General features: G+C 39.8%; 1 long non-coding RNA gene across 2 annotated transcripts; it reads left to right on the top strand.

Annotated features, from left to right (window-relative positions):
* The first annotated feature begins 6 nt into the window (after nucleotides 1-6).
* Nucleotides 7-16,334, top strand: LOC116216907. Of its 2 annotated transcripts, none has more exons than XR_004160561.1 (3): nucleotides 7-138; nucleotides 368-536; nucleotides 10,533-16,334. It is a non-coding gene; the product is annotated as an uncharacterized LOC116216907 (long non-coding RNA). The 2 variants fall into 2 exon arrangements; XR_004160562.1 differs by lacking the exon at nucleotides 7-138 and adding an exon at nucleotides 155-249.
* The last annotated feature ends 2,719 nt before the right edge of the window (nucleotides 16,335-19,053 follow it).

Raw genomic sequence — 19,053 nt, 5'->3', positions numbered from 1 at the left:
CGTGAGGGGCTTCGGGGAGTGGGGGGTTGCCTTTAGCGGAGCGGTCTTTTCGACGCCGACGCCGAAGTAACCTGTGGAATTGAGGGAACCCGGCCCCAGTGCGAGCCCTGAGTGAGGGGCGCTGAGCGGGAGAGCCCGGTACGATCCCTGAGGGGCGGGGTGTCCGTCTACACTCCGTGACGACGCCTGAGGGCAAGGACGCCAAGCCCCAGGGCTGTCAGCCTTCCCTAATCGAGTCGTTAGTTGGAGGTGGGCAGGAGTTGGCGGGGCTCTCAGTGCCACAGCAAGGCTTCCTTGTGATGCTCAGCGCTTCAGATCGGCGTGCACCTCCTGACGCGAGGGTAACCGTGCGTCTTTCTCCCTCCAGGCAGCACTGATTGCTGTGTGGCGGTGCCTGAAGCCCTCAGCAGAACCCCACAGAGGTGGGCTGGAGCCCTGCTCCCCATAACGGCACTGCCATAGTGCGTGCAGCCTCTAGGAGCAGCTGGGTGCGTTGAAAGACCATCTCCAAGGTGTCTTGAAAACTAATGGTGCATGTAAGTAGCTTCACACAGTGCTAGAAAGCCAATTTTCTCATCTTGTTATTTATCTCTGTCTACCCTTCTTTCTTAAGAGAGTGATATCTTCTAAGTTCCTAGAAAGGTTTCCTCTCCAATTCTGTATTCAGTCTAAGATTTTTCTTATAAACATGATGTCAGACCTCTGATTTGTTTTGCTTTTTAAGCATGCATAACTAATAGGAGAGTGATATGAAGGAGCCAAACTCCGTTTGATTTGGTAATGGATGCCCCTATCTGTCAGTGGTCTCCCCAGGGCGGGGATGCAGAAGAACACACTCTCCTTTCTTGACTACAGATCCTGGTGTTGGAAATGCTGTGCAAATGCCCTGCAGCTCCCAGTTTGTCCAGTCACATTCCTGCATACAGCAGTCAATGTCACTGGTAGAGTTATGCCAGTAATTCAGGTCACTCCTGCAGGTGCTATGCGAGAGAAGAGCTTAAATGGCTTCTCAGCATTTTAATGTCTCTCCTTTGAATTGTTTTATTCTCAGCGTTCCCATAAGCACAATGTCATGTACTTGCAAAGGCATATCAAACATACACAGAAAGGCAATAAAGGGATGGATTGCCCTATAGATCTAATACTGAAAGATTTCCTTTGAGGAATTATGTTTAAAACTGTGCATTTAAGTAAGCACAGGCAATCAGAGCTTCCTCTCAGCATTGCTATACATGTATGTATCCATAGGGACTGATTATTCAGCTTTCAAATGCAGATTGCTGCACTACTTTCCTCTTATTTCATTAAATTCTAACAGTACAGTAGAAAAGAAGCTACTCTGTGCAGAAAGTAATATATTTTACTTGCACTAGTGTAATTTTTACATGGGATTATTGTTCAGATTAATTGTTCCGTGAGGAGGTGAAGCTTTCTGAAATAACTTTTAGGTGCAGACTCACATTCCAACAGACATATGAAAATTAGATCTGTGTTTTATGTCCTACAAGGAAGGCAAATGGGAGTAGTCAAGCTTATTAGCTTGTTTCATCATTGTAAGCAATAGAAAGTTGCTGGAAGGAAAAGATAGCCTTCTTCTAAGCTCCAGAGGAAGAAAAAAGAGCTGATGTCATGTTTAGAATTACTTCATCTTTTGCTTATTCATTTATAAATAAGCCAGCATTGGAAAAAGTCCTATCAAGAAGGATCACAGAATTGTAGGAGTTGGAAGGAAACTCTGGAGTCCAACTCTCTGCTAAAGCAGGTTCCCTTCAGTAGGTTACATAGGATACTCTAGTAATTTTTACAGTACTTTTAAAATTAATTTATAGAAAGCTAGAGAGTATTCCTTTAAGCACAGAATGTATAGTGAGAAATACGTGTAGTATTTCTGTGAAGAAAAATTATTTTTCCATTTAAATATGAATATTTTTTTCCTGTAGTTCACATTGGTGTTCTTACAACTGTTGGTGTTTTTTTTTCCCTACAAAACGACCTCAGCAATAGCAGTCCAACCTCACTATTGCTCTGTGAGAACAGCTTGAGTGTTGCAAATGATTTCAACAGTACTGGTCAAATTGACTTCTGTTTTACACAGTATCTACAGATCATGTTTCTACACTCATGTTTCACTGACTTCTAGAAAATGAAGCCACAATGTAGAAATAGTAGTATAACATGTGGGAAGCAGATAATTTTGGCAGCAGACAGCATTGGCAACCTAGAATTCAGTTTTGACCTGCCCACAATGCATTAAAGCTAACAAGCCTACCACGCAAGTTAAAATAGACAAAGCAGAGTTTACAAATGGCATCAGGCTCATAGATTAAAAATGTTTCTCTATAAAGTAGGAAAGATCCTCACTTTAAACCTCTTCTTAGGGTCAACAGAAATGATATATATTCAAAAAAGTTTAAGGCTTAATGTTACACTGGGATTCTTCCTCCAACCCACTACCATTTCCTCTGTTCTTTCCTACACATTTCTCTTTTTCTCCTGTGCTCACCTTATTTAATAAGTATTCTAATTTCTTAACATTACACACAATGCTGAAATGTTTTATACAAACACTGTATACGGTTACAGTTTTCTGCCCTACTTTCTTAATTCTTTTCATTTTTTCTGACTTCATCCTTTTCCTCTCCTTTTTCCCCCTCATTCTTCTCTCTCATTTGCCTGAAGAATCTGCATTAATGGAGTAACTCCTACCTTAGTTTCTTTATATTATTTCTTTTCTTGCTAAATAGAAGTACACTCAGAGCAGATTTGGGAGAGCAGAAAAAGCATTTCTGATGCTGGAATAGATTTGGCAGCAGGGGGTGTTTATGTTGTTACCAAATCTTCTTCTGTAGTAAATATCAAGCGAGTTGGAGGTTTCAAAAGTAAAATTACACCTCATTTTCTGTACCTATTCTGATATAAGCCTTTACACAGTGGATGCTGAAACTTGCATCTCCAGGCCATCATATTATGAACATGGGCTTCAAGTACAGCCTTTTCAGCCTATCTCTATTGTGAAACACTTGTTAAAGTCATGGGAGAGGGCAACAGCTGATGAAAAAAGCAAGCTCTTCTGATTGTCTGCAGGCAGTCTTTAATCTGACCAGTGATTTCCAGGATCTGCTTGAATGATGCAAGTGGGCAAAGTTTAGGAAATAATAATGGTTTTGTACAACATTGCTTTAAAAATAAATACTTCCTTCAGACAGAAAAAACTGGGATAACAATTCGAAAAAAGAATGGTTAAGTGTAGCAAAATCTGCACTGAATCAGAGTGCAGAAAGAAAGAAGGTTGTAAGTAAGAGCATGCCTTTTTATTTGTTGATTAGTATTGAAATTACATTAAGGATATAAATAGGAAAATGATTAGGAAGTGGAGGAAGGCAAGCAGACAAAAAGGTTCTTAGAAATAGAGGATGCAGACAGCTTTCCTAGCAGAACACCATAGTGCAATTAAAAAAAAACAAAACAGCAAGTGATACACTTCATAGTGCAGTAAAACAAAGCCTCACCCAAGGAAAGAAGATATTGTAAAACTTCAAGCTGAATGAATAGATTGAAGAGCTAACTCGCTTGGAGACACAATATATGTCCAAATGCAAAGTTCCTGGTCTGCCAAGAAAGCTGCTTCTTTCAGCTTTAGCTACATAAAGAGGAAAAGGTGCCCTCTGGTTTTCCAAATGCTCTGCTCAGTAAAATCCTTTTTGCAGCTTCTCCTACAGAGAAGTCACCCTGTGACCCTGCAAAGAGGGACAGCACTTCAGTTAGATAATGAGTCACAGGCAGCAGGCATCTTAGTGGCAATAGCTGCAGCATTCCCAGCATTCTGTTTCACTGAGAAATGTGTGATGCCTTAAGGAAGAAAAAAAAGATTTGAGAGTGATTTGGAGCTGAGATTCACTCAGATGAATGATGAGGCAGATATGTTAAAATTTAACTCTCAGTAGGTAGAAGGCCCTCTTCAAGCTGTCAGCTGTACACAGCTGCCCATACCTGAAATATTTTTTTGTTCTTTTCTACACAGTATAAGTAGGTTTCATATTGAATTTTACCATTCCTTCTTTTCATTGTGTAAATATAAACATTTCAGTTTTACATATACTTTGAATTAATTTTCTGGTAAACCTATGAAGACTTTCAGCTAAGGTGATTACTATTGCTCTGTGAGAACAACTGACAATCAGTTTTAAAGTGACAGAAAGAAATATGTCCTGCACCCTGCTGTGGACTTCACTCCATCAGTTAAGGAGTGGCTCCCTGAGCAGTTGTTTTAGTGTTTGTCACACCAGAGGAGAATGGGACTCTCCATCTGGGGCATGGGACCAGCAGCTGAGGGCAGAGCTTTTCAGAATGAGTTTGTTCTGTCAGTGACAGATCCATTTCAGGAGTTTCCCTCCCCTGCTAGAGATTTCTACTTGCCTTTTGTCATGCCAAATCAAGCATTCAGTCTGGATGTTCTCTAGCTTGGAGGAAAGAAGCCTCTGCTGACAGTGGGGGGTGGACCACTGGGGAGGTAAGCCTCTTCAGCTCACAAATAAAAAGATATACCAATTATTATTAAGCTACCAAGCATTAAACAGCATTATTTTAAAACCATGCTTTTAAATGATTGCTTTCTCTATGACAACATTTCTCCATTAATATTTTACTCATGAATGTCTATCAGTCATTCTAAAAACACGTGACATTCAGAAATGAGAAATCTTATTAAATGTCAACATTTAAGACCCAGGCAAGTGCTTAATTTTGAAGGGCACTGAACATCCAGTCTAGAAAAGCATTTAGTTTATGCTTTACTTCGTATGTACAAATGAAACAATTTTCATGAGACAGTAGCAGCTTTTGAGATGAGCACTGTCTTCAGAACTTTTGTGGTTTAGAACTAGGAACTAAATACCTCAAATGGTCAAAAGATAGCCTTTTACTTTCATTGCCCTCTCTTCCTGAACAGCCTGCACCATCATTTGGTATACATTTATCATTACCATTTACAACAGCATCACCATTCTGCATGCATTTTCTGAGTAATTTGGTGTCGTAGCACAACGCGTAGGGCTGCTGTTAAATTCAGAGCTCCTTGCAGAAACTCAAGAGCAGACTTTGTTTTGCCCTTATTCACCATCTGGTTAGGACATCTTTTCCCCTTGGGGAATTTTCTTTTCACATTGTGTGTTTTCCTGAGATTCATAGAAGGGCAGTGTTTTCATAAGCCTCAGTTAGCAAGAATGAAAAAAAAAAAAGAAAAGGAACTTTGCATTTGCATTTTTACAGTTCATTGACAATAGCTAATGGGAAGGAAACGTGTGGGCTGGCTATTAGTTATGCACTCTCAATATTACCTGATTACCCGCAGTTTGGTTTCAAGTTTAAACGTTGATTAATGGGAAGTGATCTGATTTGGCAACAGTCCACACTTGAAAGTACAACTGACTGAATAGCTTACATAAATGCACAACTCCTGCTGAGATGAATGGCATCAGTTTTGGAAACAAAGCAACAGAGTATAACATGAGGATTTTTATTTATAAATCCCCATGATTAAGAAGCAGTGGAACATTTCTGTGTGTTAGGAGAGACGTGCTCTTGGTGGCTTCCAGGTGAGCAGTCACCTTCAACAGGCACTATGCCAATAATAGTATTTGAAGCAATTCTATTTACCTGTGTTGTCATATTCAGCTCATGCTTTTTTTGCTATCAGAGATACCAGTTCATAGGTGAAGTTGGTGGAAGTTATATAGTAAGCACATTTACTGCATTGCTTTGGAATGACAAGTTGAGCTGTCACTTATTTAACTACCTGTCAATACAGGGAAGTAATTTTTGCTACTCTGTTATTTAAAATATATTTCATTTACTTATTTACAGAACTGTCAAGTGCTGTGATAAGTTCACTATTAGACACATAAGCATGAAAGGCCTTAAAGCAGCTCCTCAGAAAAGGCCTCAGCCTTTTTTGTATCATCACAGGGTTGCAGACCTCTTAGCAGTGGGTTCACTTTTTGCTTTGGTCATCTTTTTGATGCCAAAGTAGTTAAAGAAGCCTCTTATTTCACTTTATACTCTTTGCCACTTTTTAATCTAGTGGCGTTTTGTTCTTCCTATTTTCATCCTTGTGTGCCCAGGCAATGCATCTGTAGTCCATATGCATTTAGGTTTTCCATATGCTCCCTTTTTGCATTAGAGGCTGGTTATGCGTTCCCCATTCAGTCCAGCTGACCTCCTGTTACACCTGCTGGTTTTCTTTCAAGATAGTTATTTGCAGACAAGACAAACTGGTTTGCCTGTGTCTTTGACACATTCCTTTCAATAGAGGACTATGAATAATAAATCCATGCTGCTGTGCTCTGTCTTCAATCACATCCATGGATGAGGACTTCTGCAATACTGCAATCATATTCTTTAATTTGCCTAATTCTTCATCACGTGTTGACTAACTTGATATGGCAGCTCCCAGCTATGTGAGATGGTTAAGGGACTGTGATGCAAGAAGGTGACTTCCTGATTCAGAAATATATTTGAAATGGCTTTTCTGTACTTTTTAGATAAGTTTAGTCTGCTTTGAGATGGAACTGCCTTAGAACAATAACACAGTAGGCATTTCTGATTGGCAACTTACAGCAGATAAAGAGGTTTGTGGCAGCCAACATTTGGCACCAGAACACTTCAGAAGTACCTACAGACATCTTAGTACTAAATATTCTGGGGGAGGGGGAAAAAAAACCTTATATTTTTATTATGACAGAAAATTACAAAACCACTGTTATAACTTTGCAACAAAATGAAAATTCCTCCAAACCAGGGAAAGAAGTTCAGCATAAAAATAAATGCAAACAAGAATTCTTAACTTTTCACTGGAATAATTTTTCCATAGGGCAGTTGTAGTTATCTCTGCAGGGAGGAGGATTCTGGCATTTCCCCCTTCCCCATGGAAGTGACTTCTTTACCAGTGGGAGCATTTCCACTGAGCCTCACTCAGCACACAGAAAAACAATAAAATCCTTCTTTCAAAACTATGTGTGTGTATGTGATTAACATCTGCAATATATTGCATGGCTTATGGATATGATTTCCCTCTTGCAAATCAGTGAGATTGTGTGCAAAAAATAAAGGGGAATTTTTTTAGTGCTGTGATTACTTTCTTTTATTTCATTCTGTAATTGCAAGTGTTTATTTCATTCTACCAAGCAAGTGTAATCATCCATGAAAGGATTCCTTATATTGTTGTTGGTCCACCTCAGTAAGTTTTTACTTATAGTATATCAAGACCATATTTAATTCATAACTTTTTTGAAGTTAAATGACAGGTCATTCTTTGCCACCACCATAAAAAAATCCACAGCTTGATTACAGCCAATTCTGCTTGTTTTTCCTGATCTGATAACATAGATGTTCTACTTTGCTGCTAGTTTTGCAAGCATACTGAGTAGGCTATTTTAGACACAAGAAGTGCTTCACTAAGTAGATTCTATGTTCTACTGCACAGCCCTATGATAGTCTTCCCATTTATTTAGGGCTGACTGAGCATTAATCCCATCATCTAGATGCATCAAGGAAGTCTGCACAACACCCTCTCTAGACCTACATGTACCAATCCTTTGGCAAAAGGAGCTTTCAGTGTAGGTGCTTCTGAAACATGCTTCCTCACAACCATATGGGTTTTTATTAAGGTGGCGTGGGGTCAGAATTTAGGCTTCTGTAGAAGGGTTTTGAAGATAGAAGCATGAGCAGGACAATATTATTTGTGAAACAGCGTTCAACTCAGTGTCTTGGAAGAAGGGTAAAATCAATTTAATAAAAGGCAGGATGGAAGTCTACTGGCACTTTAAGAGATTCAATAAAATGAAATTTTAAATTACTCTGAAAGCAAATTAGAAGTTCTACTCCTTTTGGAAAAGCTTACCTTCATTTTTACTTTGGAATTTGGGTTGCTTTTTTAAAGTTCATGTTTTTTAAAAAGTAGACAAGATTTTGCTTCTATGAAGACAAAAAACTAAGTTATAGGAGCAATTGAACTATGTCTTTTAATAAGGAAAAAAAAAGACCAGGAAAAATCCACAAGAACTTCTCAAAGTTTTGACTAATTTGTGACATTCACTAACAAAAGTGCTAAAGCCAGCTTAAATAATCATTTCCTCCTTCCCAACTGTGTGTTTCTATTCCTGTACCATGCCTGCATTGTATAGCCACAAGCATTTGTGCAGCACGCTGGGAACTGAATTCAGGGAACTAATACAGCTGCTAAATAGCCTACTAGATTGATGTTTATGAAACCAGGCTCCAAATGATCCTAAATAGGGTAACAGTAAACTTACAGGGCCCATACTGAACAGAAGTAGATTTACTTATGAATTGTTAAGAAACATGAAAATCAGATCACATCTATAATACAGATACACTGATGCCAAACACGCCTACCTCAGCAAGCAGTATAGTAAAATAGGAGAGGATCTTGAGAACAAAACAGCTGGTGCTGGGAAACCAGCTTCTGCACTACGCACATTCCAGAAGCTTTATTTGAGGCCAACCTGGCTTTGCCCTACAGACCTGTAATGCTATAATGTGATGGAAAGCACAGCAATGGTAGCAAAGTCCTAGGCTGCAGCAAGCAAGGAGTAGCCCAAACACAGCAGCCGTGGATACATAAACAAAGGAAAGAACCTACTCACCTTTTAGAAGGTCTCAGGTATGCAGGGATCTCCAAGGAGATCCCCTCACCTCCACTGCCAACTCTTAAATGAGCTCTGGGAAGGGGTGGATCCTGGCTCCAGCCCTTTTGGTCACTCAGCTGCATTGCGTGCACCTGAGCTCCCCTGGGTTGGCCCTGCCTTCCACCAGGTGCTCAATCACTGCTTCAAGCTGTGACTTAGTGTTTCTGCTGCAAGAGCCCTTAGAAACCAGAATGCATTCGAGGCAGTCCTGAAGTGCAACTCCTGGTTTTGTTTCAACTTTAAGCAATACAGTTCACATGCTCTTCCATACTTAGAGCAGTAGAGCCCTGTGTTCAGACACAAAGAATGCCATCCAAAGAAGCTTTACTACTGACATAATTACATCACCTTTCTAAATGACATGAGCTGGAAACGTAAAAGGGGTCTTCTGTAAGTCTTCCTATATCTAAACCAGAATTCTAGCACAGCTATGCTGTAGAAGAGGTGCTTATTTCTAATACTGCTAATATAATTACTCTAGCAGACCTGTAAAACCACAATAAATCTCTCAACTTGCCTCATCACACAAACCCAGTGTTCTCCATTAGAACCCATGCTTACAGAACTGACCTCTATGTAGAGCTGCATTTATATTGCAGAAAAGCCCATCTGTATGTAGGAAAGGAATAGGGATATGTGAAGTTCTAAGAATGACGCTGAATCCTTCTTCTGTGAGAGCAGAATCTCTTGCTGCTAGGCAGTAATTTAGGTCAAAAATGCTATCAACTTTTCCTTCATCTGTGGCTTGTGGATATAAAAAGGCATGTATGGAATTTGCAGTGCTCAAGCACTTGCTGCACAGTAAAGTACCATACTGGTAATTATAGTTCTTACGACTCTCTAAGGGCTAAACCAGAAGATTAAAAGAACTTTATTTTCCCGAGAGATTAAATGTTCTATACTTAAATAACTGGGATAGTTGATCATTGCTATAAAGGGGCTGATAGTGTTAATTGCTGGCTTTGCATTTCCTGTGCAATGATATGTAGGTCATTGTAAAACCTAGGGAACATAGACATGAGACTGAAAAAGAGGGCTGAAAATCAGAAAGTCTGAATCCTTGCCGAGCCTTGGATAAAAAACTTCTCTTACTTTTACATACATAATTAAAGATAATGCTTCTATAATGTACAATGGTGCTATATATGACTGTTCTGATATGTGTAAAATATTTTAATATGTTCGTGTGGAAGAGATTACAGTCATACTAATATGCATATAAATGAAAGCTCTGTGTTTTATGGAAATAATAAGAGGGAGGAAAAAAGATGTAAGACTGCACTTTAGACAAACGTGGGAAGTTGTGTATTGCCACTGCATCAGCTGAGTTTTGCATTTTTGAAGGGAAATGACAATGAGAAGCCAAGGTGAAATCAGAGCCTCATGTAACACTTGGCAATTACTAACATATTTTTCACTTTGTTTGACATTTTAGTTATGTTTCAATGTATGTATTTGTGCAATATATATATATATGTAGTGTGTATCTATAACAGCTTTACATTCCAATTCTGTGACTACATGCAATAGATCAGAGAGCTATAGTGCTGTGATTGATGTGTAGTTACACAGATGACTCAGCTTTACCAGAAGATGTTTCTGAGAAAAGTCCAAAGCCATTCCTGAAAACTGTTCTATGTCCTAAAAGCTACTTATAAATAATGAATTACGTCTTTGGGGGGGGGGAAAAAGAGATGCAAATAATTGCAAGGCATTCTTTCATTTACGAAGGCACCATAGGCCTGCCATACTCACTGTAGGAAGAAATAGAACTGTCTCTGAGCAATTTTTGAAGGGAAAAATTACGAGTGTGTGTTGTAATTGCAGGAGTCTACATTATGTCATCAGTCTGGTAGGATTGGGTGGAGACATGACGGCCTTGGAATGGTGAGTACTGACCTTTGAACACTGACAGAGGATGAGTAAGGCTCCATAAAGCAGGGAATGTATTTGGGCTTCTAAATTACCATGATTTTCCAATATTTGAGAGATCAATGGAAGGTTATAACTTTATGTATAACGCTGAATTTGTACCACCTTAAGACTTAAAAAATAAAGGCAAAGAAGACTTTGAGCATTTTAGATCAAATTGCCTCATTCCTTAAATGAAAAAAATAGAAGGAAAACAATCAAAATATCTACTCTCAGGTACTTGCAAGATAATAAAGTGTTATGAAACAGTTAACATAATAATGTTGAATCAACCCTTCCGACAGTCCAGCAGTCCTGGGCAGATAGAGTAAATCTCAACTTCATATGACCTGTGATCTTGCCTCTTGTGTTTTTCCCACAATTACCCAAGGAAATGCAGTCCAGTCAGGACACCTCCACAGCCCCAAATAGTTGGGAAGTTTCTCCTGTAGGGTGGTTCCTAATGGCTGACGGTCACCCGATACTATGGAGGACAGGCATCCTTGGCAGAATGAGAATTGGCCACAGGGTTGTGGTTATAATTAGAGACTTGTTATTACAAATTTAGTTATGAACATAGCTTATAATCTACAATTTCTAGGGTCTAACATAGCTTACAGTTGCACAGAATTTCTAGAATTCTCAGTTATGTACACTTTCCAGTTACCTACATCCTCTGTAGATCTGGTCAAATTCTTAACAACCAGCATGTAATACAAGAGTCACAACCCAGACTCAGGCTTTAAGTAGAAGATCACGAGTCAAAGGCTCAATCAGATCTCAGAGGAATACAACAGAGGTGTTCCTGGCCTCTGAAGGATTCCAGGTTTTGCTGTCCAGCTGTGGCACCAATCAAAGTCCCACTCAGGGTTTGCTGCTGATTCATTTTATAGAGAGTGTTCTCTGTATTTTCCTGTTCCAAGATGGGTGTCACCACATTCTGGCAACTCAGCAGCTGGGGCTTGGTAATGCTTGTGGCCTTCTCATCCTGTTAAAGGGTGTCCCTCCATGCTGGCGCCGGAGAGGAGGAGAGAGAAGGGTGGAAGGTAATATATGACCAGCCTCCTTATGGATATTTACCTTATTGTTGCTTATGCTGGCTGTTATCAAGGGGTACTAGTATTAAACTCACAAGTTTGGTACTATTCTGTATCTTTACTGAATGCCCAAATCATGAAATGGCCAAAATGTTTAGTAAATTATCAGACTAGGAGGGCTTGAAAGCCCACTAGGTATCAGGATTGTGTTATGATATTCTTGTGCCAAGCCAAAGAAATGATCCCAAATGCATGAAATGGCAGGCAAGAGAAAATGCCTCTGGCTATAAATACAAGCTGAAGAACAGCTGGTTAATCAGGAGTTTTGGGGTAATCCTAGATCACAAACTGATGAACCAACCAGTAGGAAAAAGGAAAAAAATCCAGTTATGCTAAGATGAATACACAGGAGCATTACACATAAGATCTATGCAGTAATCCTTTTGCTCCGCTGCTAGTAAGTGAGGATGCTGTGTTGTTTCATGCTGTTGTTTCAATAATTACATGAACTCACTGAAAATAGGCCAAAGTATTATCCAAACTTTAGAAGATGTGATTTTTGATTTGAAGAATTGCAGTTTTTAGGAGTTGTATGGGAAAGAGGAAAACTGTCTTGAAATATACAAATAATGCTGGAAAGATAACAAGAATAGTTGTTTTCTTTGTCCTCTGTCACTGAATCATACGATGTCTGAGGCTGAAAGGCCCTGGTGGTCCAACCCTCTGCTCAGAGCAGGGTCAGCTACAGGAGGCTGCCCAGGAGCGTGTCCATGGAGCTCTGAGTATCGCCAAAAATGGGAACTGCACAACCTGCCTTGGCAAGCTGGGCCAGTCTTTGTCCACTCTCACAACAAAAAAAGTTTTTTCTTATCTTTACGTAGAATTTCTTGTATTTCAGTTTATGCCCTCTTGTCCTGTCACTGGGTAGCACTGAGAAGAGTCTGGCTCAGTCTTCTTTTCTCCCTCCCACCAGTCACATACACACATTGACAATGTCATCCTTGAGCCATTTTTTTGGTTTTGTTTCTGTGGGGTTTTTTTGTTTGAGGCTAATCAATCCCATCTTTTATCCCAGATAAGAAAGAATGAGTAGAATTGCAGGAAAAATGAGTTAGATTAGACAGAAAGTCGGTCTGGATAAATAAATATGGGAATAGACTGCTCAGTGAAATGAGCTGTGCTTGCACACACCACTACTGGTTTTTAAGAACAGCCAAAATGGGCTGAAAGATGAGATTTCTGAGCTGCATTATGCATGCAGCTGTTCTGCCGGCTGATTTGATTTGCCTCGAGCCTCTATGTTAATTATGATGACAAAGATAAAACTTGCCAGCAATCTTAAAAACAGATGCTACTACCCTACCTTTAATCAAACACAGCATCCACAGACAAATGCCACTGAACAGCACCAACTGTGGCCACAGCTTCGATTCTTAATCAGAGCAGCCATTTATCCTTTGGTTTTGTTCTGTTTGGATTCAGCTGAGGGAAGATAGAATAGAAAGCACTCATTTCTGTTGTAAAAGGCTTCCGAAAGGACCGGGCTGAAAACGTTTGCATGCCGTAAGAAGGCATTCAAGGCTTCCAAGCAAACCGGATTCCGTTCCGCTCCGTTCCGCTCCGCGCTTTCCCGCGGCTCACAGTCGCCCCCTGCTGGCCGCCGCCGGCCGCTCGCTTCCCGGAGCGGCGTCACGCTGCTGGTGGGGTCACGCATGGAGCTACGGCTGGAACGAGCAAAGTCCGTGTTTTCCAAGTGCGGCAATATAGCTGCTTCACCTGTTCCCGAGGAAGATAATTCTGCGCTTAGTAATCGTGCCGCAAAAGCGCATTTTCTTGATGTAACTCTTGGCTGTACGGTGAGTGTTAAATTCTCGTTCCTTCACATCGTTTCTTCCACTGCCTGCGTTTTGCTGGGATTAAGGTTGGTGGGAAACTTATTTCTTGACTCAAGCCCAAGTAACTTCAGCTTTTAAATTTGGAAGTTTTTTTAGATCCTGGATTTGCCAAGAGTGCCTGCTGCACATAGCCCACTCCTATCGTGTGCTAAAGTGACCAGATGAACTAACACAGAAGTCAGGCTTTTCTTCCTCTATCATTTACACAAACACACTCACTTCTGTTCCAATTCCTCACAACTTCGGCTATGCAATCCTTGAAACAGAAAGTACAAGGAAGATCCTAAGCACAAAAAACTCCTTGGTTTTCCTGCCCCCGAGGGAGAAGAATATTACAGGAAAGAATGCATCAGGAGTGGACGACTAGTGAATGAGGCTCTGCTTGGATCCCATCTGGAAACGGCTATCAGTATTACATGGAGCTTGAAACATGTTGCGTGCAAGTAGGGTTCTAAAAGCCTCATTTGGAACCCAAATCTGAAAGCATCCTGTTTTGTTGTGTTTTTTTTTTTTAATGCTATATGTTTCTAAGCTGTTTGTTTTAACTGGAACTGCAGGAACCCTAGGCTTCCAATTGCATGCAAACCTGCCCTAACCTGACACCTTTTATGAGCTTAAAAAAAAATATCAGAGGAATGTAGGCTTCTACCAGAGCCTGCCACCAAAGCGTGGAAACATCCTGCCAACATGTTTACTCACTGCTGTAATGAACACATGCAAGATTAGAAAGTTTGTTTAGGTATTACTGGAAACCTTTTTCCATCACAATCCTTTCAGCTGTTTCACAAGGACTGAGCAGGAAATTCGGCCTTTGGGCTCATGTGTAAGGTACGTGTAGTGGTGAGGGAAACTTACCAGCTGTAACCCAGGGAGCTGCCTACTGACTGCACTGTGGGTCACTACCAGACTAAGGTACAGGAACTTGCAATGACATGAACAACAGAGGGAATTAAGAGTCACAGCCTAAATTGGCTCTTTTGACAATGTCATGTAATGTGCTTGGGATAGTTTGCCTGCGTATGGCACAACTGCAATATAATTGCAAACATCAAGAAATGAGTATGAAGACTTAGGTGGGTTGGGATGGCCGTAACGTAAATCTGAGGCAGGGGAGGAGCTGCAGCCCAGCGATGCAGTCAATTTCTCTGCTTTATAAAACACATCCTGTGATTTCCTTCTCGTGTATTGCTTCTTAGTGTAGTCAAGCACAAACTATTTAAGGCAGGGATTCACTGTGCATGCAATTCTATGTTATGTAATAATAATGATGTGTCTAATTGCTATTGTAAAAAAAAAAAGTATAATAATAATAATAATAATGGCTATGATTTTTGCCTTCCAAAGTAGTGTGTATTTTCTTTGAAGTAATCAGGGACTTGTTGCTAGGCAGTTAATATTTAAGGTACCTTAAATATTTTAATGCGTCTATGCCTGCTGTTTCTAGGCACCAATATTTGTTTATGTTATCATTATACAACCCTTTCTACCTTATATCCTCTGTTCAGTCTAATCTAATGGATCCATACAGTGAAATTTCAGTCACACTTTTTTTTTTTTTTCACAGATAGATTTACTTTGCTACTGAGAATGATAAAATCCCTCTGATGTAGATTTGTTCTTTGTCAGGATGTTTTGCACTAATACCACTTATTCTTTCTTTGCACAGTCCTCCTCCCAGGTGTGTTCTGTCTTTTGATGGCTTGGTGTGTAGGCATGTAGTAATTTTAATAAAGGTTTGAATTTAATGGTTGAGAATCAAGATTCAAGATCACCTTTAATTGCAGATGTAAACTAGGAGTTGAAATGCTGACTTTTTTGACTAAGCTCTAAATTTTTAAGAAGTCTTCACATGTAATCTCTTCACATGATAAGACAATGGGCCAAGAGAAACAGAGAGATTTCAGGGTAGCAGGAGGGCAGTTGAAGAGGGCGAGGGTGAGGTATAAGATCTCATCAGAAATTACAACTATGAGGGAAGATCCTGGGGAGCAAGTAAGCACTAACAACTACTGAAATACATAACTAGGGGAATGTGCTGCCACTACTTCAATCCTTCGGAAGAATCATAGAATCACAAGGTTGGAAAGGACCTACAAGATCATCTAGTCCAACCGTCCTCCCATTACCATTGCTACACAAGCTCTAAACCATGTCTCGTAGCTTCTCATCCAGACAGAAGTAAAAATATCAAATCTTTTTGGCAGCTCTGCAACACTGCTTTAGATTTTCCTTGGTTTCGTCTCAATTTTATTCAAATAAGATAGAAAAATTCCTGCTGGGTAAAGTGTTCTTACATACAAAAGTTAAGCTGCAAGCTGTGCACTTGGAGAGCCATGAGACGTTGTCTCTTTGTATTCTTTGCCTCAGATCTATATGGGCTGCAGAAAATATCCATTATCTGCTCGCCAACCCTATGGGAAATACACCAAAAGAATTATTCCAAACCTTGCTCATTTCTGCAAAGGAGGTGAGCTTTCCTGAAAGAATAGAAATGGATGAGAACTCCAGATGATGAGAGGCAATAAATCAGGGCCTAAAGTAATTCATGTGATGATTTTGCAGACACAGTCTGTTCATTACCAGGTATCACAGAAAGTTCCATACCACTTTGTTGCTAAATTTGTTTTTTAGCATATTTCTTCTGTTGTTTTAAAACTAAGATACCCCCCTCACTCCTTTATTTGTAAAGGATTTAAAATTTGTGAATGCAATTGAACAGCCCTGCAGACAGAACCTCTGTGCAATCAATGTGTGTAATTAAAGTAATAGCACATCGAAGTTCGTTACATTTTCTTGTCAGCTTACATCATTTCCTAAAAAAAAGTACCATTTCTCTTTAGAAGAAACGACTTATTTTCATGTCTTTTCAATCCGAAGTTTATTTTACTGAGACTTTTAACAATGTCATCAATTAGTGCCAATTCTAACAGTGATTTCTGAGTTTGCTGTGGAACACACATTGCAGATACTGTACAGTCCTTGTACAGATGTCTGATGTAAAGGACTGCTGATGAAGACCTCCGTATTCCACGTTTAATTCTGAGAAGTGAAGGATGTTTTTGCAGACGTGTGCCCTTTGGTATTCTTTTCAATGAAATGCATGGCAAATGCACTTTGTTTTAATTTTTTTGGTAAACTGAAGTTTAATGTGAAATTTTCTACTTCTGGTTGGCTGCTGCAGGGATGCTGAAGGCTGAACCTCTTCCTCCTTTTTGAGCAGACTCTCAACTGCCAGAGAAGCAGTGGAAATTCTAGTGGGCAATAACTGAAATACCCTCTAATTTCTACCCTTTTTTAAAAAGTTGGCTATTTATAAATTCTGGAAGCATATTTGACAGAGTTGGTGCATGTTCCTCTACTTCGTAACCAGGTTCTTGCCCATCTTAAAATAACTCTTGCTTTGGAATCCAGTGGCTGGCATACATTTGTATCTAGTATTACAAAGGGCAGACAGACCATTACACAGTGCTTCATGGAACTGCAGGCTGATGCCACCCACAGTACTATGAATGTGGTTTTTGTACAGAGCTAAGAAATCCAGATCATCCAGTATGCAAGGGTCACTTTGTGCAGCAAGGCTAATGTGTCCTAGTGTCACCCAGTTATCTTTAAGCAAATTATTTGTTTTGAGTAAAATAAACAGGCAAGTCTGTTTGGATCTCCTACACCATTGTGAGATGCTTCTCATAAAAGGTGGAAGTGCCAATAAAATCATTTTACTGATGCTATAATTATTCTATTCAAACTTCATTAATGACAGTATTATGTGTCTGAAGAAACATTCGGATTTTAAATTTAATGTTATGTTAAATAGAGGAAATCATATTTTTAAGAATGAGCACAGTGCTTCTATATGTATTCTACAGCCTGCACGACTGAGCTCAGACTAGCTTTTTCTGAAAGTCTTTTCACTCAAGTGGCCCAAACTGCTATTGACCAATACTAGCTTTTGTAACAGACCCAAATATTGATCCAATGTTCAATATTTACAGCTAATAACTTGAAATTTAGTTTCATTAGATAGCTGCATTTTGTTACTTGGACAAAAAAAAACAAACAGGACCAAAAAGCACAGAAGTTACATCTTAGACTGACCTTCGTCCTATTCAGTAGATACATTCCAGCTACCAGAAGCTTTTTATTATTTTAACTATAATTTTTAAAAGAACATCCTGACCCCAACATGATATCCTTGCTAAGGATACTGAGCCAGCCTTCCCAGACTGGATTAGATTGCTGCTAGAGCACAGGGGAACGACCTGCCTCTATAAACTGTGCTGTGTTGCCTCCCCACCACGTGGGTTAGTGTTTTGCTTGTACTCTTTTCCTTCCTCAACTCGTCTGCAAACAGAGCTGACCTAACCTGAAGTTGGAAGTAAAACACATCCCAGATAAGGGACTTGCACCTCCTGCCAGAGGAAAGGAATTTGACACCAAAGAGTGCCACACTTCTGCTCTTGAGGGCTTCTTCCTAGGGGTATGCTGTGATTTGGCCATATGTAAATAGTCAAAATGCTATTTTTATAGGAAACACAATGCCTTCTGCTGTGATCGTTTAAATATAGAGAACAGACCACTGCTGGCATCTGAAAAATCACTGGACAAGATAATGCAATCAGAAAATAGCCTCAGCTTTTACCGTGATTCTGTGTACAGGTTTCTCATATCCTTCTCGCTGCTTTTAAATGAGCTGAAGCAGTGTCTTTCACTGGCTACTGGATTATTTGCATACTGAATAAATTAGATGACTGACATTGACTCAAAACTTGTAATAGGCAGCTTCGTTTTTTGGTATTGAAAATCTTTGGGTTATTTTCATTTCTGAAATGGCTATCACAAATGCAGTATGTGTATTTGAAAACCACATTTCACAGCACTTTTTTGCCACACTTGAAATGCAGTGTCATGCAATGTAATTCAGTCATTAGCATTAAAACCTTAATTGCTCTCTGCCTAGGTTTCAAAGCCAAGTTTCCACACCTAGTTACTCAGGGCAACTCATAAACCAGGTAGTATCCTAGAAATGTAAATTTACAGAGGATTCTTCTGCTCTCTGCTAGCTAACCACATCATTGGCACCAACGCAAGGATGCAAGCAAGCTCTGCAAAGACAGAGCTGGTCAGAAACTTACGGGGACCAGGTGGGAGTCTTCACTTTACCCATTTCCTCTCTATTCCCTCATCCCAGCCCGTATGCAAAATGTGCACACTGATGTGTCAAGACAAACATGCTGGACTGCCTGTAGTTTACTCTTGAGAAACAGAGGAAACAAAGAAAGGCTATGACTCAGAGCAACAGTCTTCCAACTAGGCGGCTCCAGGGCAGCCAGATGTACTTTCCCTTATTAGGACAGATCATGAAACCTTTCTTCCTTCTGAATGGTACCTAATTCTGCAGTAGTATTGCTGACTTTAAGAATCATCTTTTAAAGAACTGCTAGCAGAAAGTAGCTGTAGCTCTAGCTTTGCTTCTTAAAAAAAGCTTTAATTGAATTTGACTCCACC

The sequence above is a fragment of the Meleagris gallopavo genome, chromosome 8 (genome assembly GCF_000146605.3).
Source record: "Meleagris gallopavo isolate NT-WF06-2002-E0010 breed Aviagen turkey brand Nicholas breeding stock chromosome 8, Turkey_5.1, whole genome shotgun sequence".
Taxonomy (NCBI): domain Eukaryota; kingdom Metazoa; phylum Chordata; class Aves; order Galliformes; family Phasianidae; genus Meleagris; species Meleagris gallopavo.
Note: the sequence above shows the minus strand (reverse complement) of the source record. Positions and strands in the feature narration are given on the sequence as shown.